The sequence below is a fragment of the Echinops telfairi genome, unplaced genomic scaffold (assembly GCF_000313985.2).
Source record: "Echinops telfairi isolate 266 unplaced genomic scaffold, ASM31398v2 ScPeMD7_3;HRSCAF=10, whole genome shotgun sequence".
NCBI classification, from domain to species: Eukaryota; Metazoa; Chordata; class Mammalia; order Afrosoricida; family Tenrecidae; genus Echinops; species Echinops telfairi.
Window position 1 is genome coordinate 53,740,835 of NW_022103899.1, and position 6,062 is coordinate 53,746,896.

Genomic DNA, 6,062 nt, shown 5'->3' on the forward strand with positions numbered 1-6,062 from the left:
TTGGACTTGTGGGCTTGGGCAGCATTGGGTTGGGATGTTTTCGTGATGCACCTTTTCTTTACATAAAACTCTCTCTTATACATGAGTCGCCGTGGATTTGTTTCTCCAAAGTACCCAGACTAATACACTATACAAATATTTTTAAACTACCAGACATGAGAAGACTAGGATAAATAGGCATGTGGGAGGTCAGTGTGGGGTTGGTGAAGATCAAGAGTTAAATTCCAGATGGCAACTGAACCTCTTAAGTGGAAATATCAAGTAGACAGTTGTCTACAACTGTTGGAAACATTGGTGTTGGAAACATTGGTCTAATCCGAAGACCTAAATGTGGAGATTATCAACATATGAATGGGATTAAAGTCCATGGTGAGGGGAAAGGAAATGCTGTTAATAAACTGGAGAAAAGAACAGGACAAAGAAACAAGCGAAAGAGACCGAGAAGATTACCAGGGAGGCGGGAGAAAGAATACAGGACAGGGAGGACAGCATATCAGGGGCAAGAGAGTGAACAACTGAGTCAACTGCTGCTCATGATCAAATCACATGGCGACTTGGAACCGGCATAGACTTTAGCGCTGGAGACTAAGAGCAGAGCTCCACGATCCTGGAGGGTGGCTAGGAGTCTGAACCAAATCAAATTGATGGCTCGGGATTTGGGGGTTAAAGTTAATTCATTCAATCCTCATAGCAACCCTATTGTGGGAAACAGAAAGGTTTTTTCCCCAAGTTGTCCCTCCATATTTTATGCTGAACCTAAGGTGCTACTTGCTAACACATGGTCAATGACCATACACTTGAAGGTCAGCTGCTTAAAGGTTATCTCACTGAGGGTTATCAGCTATCTAGAACAATTAGACCCTACAGTCTGTCCCACCCTAGCTGGGGCCCACTCCCTTCTGATAAGGATAATGGATTGTGCCCCTGAAGAAGAGCCCAAAGACAAGGTCAAGTCAACTCAGGGAGGACCAAAGTTAGGCTGCCATCTTAAATTTAGAGCAGCGGTTCTCAACCTGTGGGTCATGACCCCTTTGAGGGTCGAACCTTTCACTGGGGTCACCTAAGACTATCACAAAACATATTTCTGAGACACAGCTCCTCTATTCGTCTCCAGGTAGGTCCACCCACATGCAGATACGCCCACATACAAGTACCGGGCATGAAGACTGTTACCCATGCTACACCATGCTTCAAGACAAAATTTCATTTATTTGTAATTAGAAATAAATATTTCACAATATATAATTACATTTTTTGTGTGATTAACACTCTGCTATAATTATGTTCAATTTGTAACAATGAAAATACATCCTGCGCATCAGATACATTATGGCTCATACAGTAGCTAAATTACAGCTGTGAAGTAGCAAAGAAAATAATTTTATGGTTGTGGGGGTCACCACTACATGAGTGTGGGGAGAAAGGAGGGCCCCCAACAAATCATCACAGGTCCGGTAAGCGCAACTGTACAGGAATAATAAGTAAAGATTATAGTAAAATCATAGAGAGCATGAGAGATAGAAGAGAGATTGAAGCAATGGAGTCAGACACAATTCATGGTAGCATGCTCACCTCAGCCCCGCTTGGTGGTCCTCATGGGGAAAGCCCGGGAGTGAGAGCAGGAGAGCGCCCCAACTTTATTGCTAACCAAGGGTTATAACTCCTTAGGGGGATGTGATTCCAGGAAACTACACGACACAGGAAGAGGCAGTACAATAGGCATACACATCATAGGAAGGGGAGGTAAGATAGCCATAAGCATGACAGGAAGGGATGAGCTAGGGGTGAGTCCATAGGAATGGGAGGGACTAGGGGTATACATGTGACAAGATGGGCGGACCCTAGATTCATGATCGAGGCCTAACCTTGGTCACCCTTGGGCAGGCTTGACCTCTCAGGGGTCTCCTACAAGGAAACAGACAAATAATATCCTTATCAGAAGGGAGTGGGCCCTACTTGTTGTGGGATAAACTGTGGTGACTGCTTTCTCTAGACGGCTGATAGCTCTTAGGGAGAATAACCCCTGATCTACTTCTTATGACCTCTGAGTGTATAGTCATTCGCAAGCAGCTAAGTTTGGCATACATTTGGGGAAGACAACTTGGGAGAAATCCTTCTGTTTCCCACACATGAGGAACTGTATTAAAAGGTCAAGGAATTAAGAAGGTTGAAAGCCACTGATCTAGAGTTAGCCCATCTTGTCATATGTATACCCCTAGTGTCTCCCCTTCCTATTGCGTGTACCCCCCTTGCTCGTCCCCCTCCTGTTGCATGCATGCCTATTGTACAACCCCTTCCAGTTATGATGTAATTAGGGGGCTTGCATGTCCCCTAAGTGTATTTAAGCTGTGATTGAAAATATATTCGCTCACTCTGCGTGGATCTGACTGCTGAGATCATGGCCGTCCCAGAGGTGAGCGCTTGCATGCTTTATCTTGTCTGATGTCTCTTTAATTTTACCCCTCAATTACACAACTGCCCCTTGGACCCGTTCGATTGTGGGGGTTGGTACCCCACACCCTATAAGGGAAATGTTATGCTCACATTCCAGATGAGACCACAATACGTGAGGCTGCCGACATCCATGAAGGATGAAGGATGCCACAAAGGGCTCTAAGTTCCTGCATTTTCTCATTCTTGAGATGACCCTGACTTTGCCACCAAGCATAGTTCTTAAAACTTTTTTGTTAGGAACCGGGTGACGATTTACAGAGTATATCACTAGTTTTACATTCAAGGTTTTGTTTCATCCCATTCACTGCAATCCTTTCAATGCACCGTCATGTACCCTACTTCTTCCTTCTGTTTTCTGTTTCCATTCCTCCTTCTTTTCTACCCTTTAGCAACTTTTTTCCAATGACAAATTTCTGTGGATAAAAGCTACATTTCCTTGTAGATAAGATATCTGTCAGGGATATCGAATAAATGCTTCTCTTTATAATGGCCAAAAAGCCTAAGTCATTAAATAAGAATCTCTTTTTGTTCCAGAGGCTTGGCTGCACTAAGTTATTTCCTTAAGCTGTTAAGGTAAATACCACCTCATACATTTCATTAGAGAGCAATGCTTAATAACAGTTTCCCTCTCCAGCAGTGAGAGCCATGGAAAGATTTTAATCAAGACAATTACAGTGTCAGATTTTTATGTTAGACAGATCACTCTTGTGGCCTTGGATTTATAATGTATAATTGGAGAAGAGCAGCCAGACATAAAGGTTATTGACAGGGAAATTTGTAGGCTGCCCACTCACTTTCCCCATTTTTTGCCAAGAGTACCTTGTGGGTCAACTCATGGCATGGTGATTAGCTTAGTGTTTAGAACTGGACTTTGCTTAGGGCTTAAAACTTGGCTCTGCCACTTACCATCATTGTAAATATAGATGCTTTCTCTAACTTCCTTCATGGCACTAGTATCAGTAAATAGGAGTAGGATGAGCCCTTGTTGCACCATGGGTTCAACATTGGACTAATGCCAACCACAAGTTCAGTGGATCAAACCCATGAATGGCTCCTCTGAAGAAAGATGGCGGTGGCTGCTCCCATGAAGATTTACAGTCTTAACCCTAAGGAGCAGTGCTACTCTATCTTTTAGGGTTGTTATGAGCCCAAATCAACTAATGATAGTGAGTTTGATTTTTTATAATAATACTATGTCATTGAATGAGTGTGAGATTTAATCATATAGTAATACTTGTATTACTTAAAAGGGATCAGTAAATATTAGGCAGCCTACTTAAAAGGGATCAATAAATACTAGGCAGCCCCATTATTAATTGTTGTTCTCACCATATTAGTTGAGTGAGATTTGTTTCAACATTCTGCATTGCCCACCACCTTTCTATCACACATTAAAATCCTCCCCCTCTCAAGAAAAACAAACCCATTGCTACTGAGTCAAATCCAACTAACAGCAACTCTCTAGAACAGTGTAGAACTACTCCCTAGGGTCTCCAGGACTTAAAATCATTATGGGAACAGACAGCCTCACCTTTTCCTAAGGAGGGGTTGGTGGGTTTGAACTGCCAACCTTGTAACCTTCTATTCAACCCACTGCACCATCAGGGTTCCTTCACACTAGAAAAGGGGTATGGCAGTTACATAATCTCCTGATAACTTGTGAAGGGGTGGAGTCTAGCCTTTCAATCAGGTCATACATAGCCAGTGAGGTCTCTGTGTGGGCATGGTCTTCTCCTGAGGATACTGGGAACTCCAGTCTTCCTCCCTGGAGGCAGGACATACCTTCAGCTTTGTCTTCCTGTTGAGAGCCACATGGACCTACACTGATGGAGCCAGAGCCCTGGAGCTGAAGGAGCCACGTGGAGCCCCACACCAATGCTGAGATGCTTCCACCACCACTGGATCCACAAGACTCTCCACCCGCTGACCTGTGATCTTCCTTCATTTGGTATCGTTGCATGTTTTATGAGTCTGAAGAGGAATTTATAGACTGGTATCGGACATATGGGCTAATATTGGACTTATGGACTTGATCTGGACTGGGCTAGGCGGTTTTCTTAATATACAATTACTCTTTGATATAAAGTTCTCTATTGCACACATATGAGTGTCTATGAATTTGTTTTTCAAGTCTACATAGACTAACACAAAGGGCTAATATATGAGGGGGTACCTCCTACTCCCCAAAAAAGGTATGGAATTGCTGGGCAGAGCAGAGTGGAGCTTTTGCAGTATACATTTTTTCCCAGTTAGGCAAGCATTTTGCTCTGAGTTAGTGCACCCAGTGACATCGCCTGGAAAGGTTATCTCTGGTTGTGGTGAATTTTTTCATAAAAAATTTTCAAGTTTCACTTGAACCTTGTTTTTTTGTGATGGCCAATTTTAGGGAACAGTGTGCAGCTGTGAAATTTTGTTTCCTGCTGGGGAAAAATGCCACAGAAACTGTTGTGATGTTGAACACAGCTTACCAGGAGAGTGCTATGGAAGAAACTCAAGTGTATGAGTGGTTCTCATTTCAAAAATGGGAAATGTTGATTAATGACAAACCTCATTCTGTATGTCCATCAACTTCTGAATGGATGGAAATGTGGACTAGTAGTGCATGTGGAGTTCATTCCACCAGGTCAGGCTGTAATCAAACTTTCTAGTTAGAAGTTCTGAAAAGATCGTGTAACAGTGTGTGACCATAAAAAAGGCCTGATTTGTAGCAGACAAGACACTGTTTTACCACCACAACAATGCACCTGCTCACGCAGCCATCTCAGCGTGCCACTTTTTGGCAAAAAGCAGTATACCTCGCTTGCCCCACACACCTTGCTAACCTGACCTCACTCCCTGCAACTTCCTTTAGTTTCCATGAATGAAGAGGGACATGAAAGGACAGCGATTTGATGACATAGAAGAGGTGAAGAAAAAAACGAAGGAGGTGCTGTCAGCCATCCAAACAGATGAGTTTGAAAAAAGTTTCCAAGAATGGAATCACAGATTTGATAAATGTAATACTGGTAAGTGTAATGGAGAGTGCTTTGAAGGTGATAAGGTTGTTTTATTTAAAAAAAGTTAAATTCATAGCTTTGGGAAAAAATCCATTTTTTATGGGCATCCCCTCATATAGTGATTTTTGGGATTCAAGAATCCCAAAAAGCTTCACAGGAATTTCATCCTTAGAGAAATGGCAAGAATTTTCTGATTTGACCTTCCCTGTATCAACTTCCCTTCATAACAATTATGGGACATGTTTCATATTTATTTATTCATTTGTTTCTGTAAGCCCTCACAGAGTAAACAATTTGTTCATGTGAGGAGTCCTGAAAAAAAAAATGAAGCTGTCTTTTCGCATAAAGATTTATAGTCAACGAAACATACAGCATTCCTCTGGTTCTTGAATGCTTCCTGGCCCCATAGCATGACCGCAATTCTACCTTTCAAGCCCAGCTAGACTAGAGCATGTACCCTGGTATAGGTATGAGCTCTCGACACATGGAATCCAGGACAGATAACCCCCTCAGGAACAATAATGGCAGTAGCAATACTTTGAGGGTAGGGGGATGGTGGGGGAAGAAAGGGGGAGCGGTTCACACTGATCAATGTATAACTTCCCCACCCCC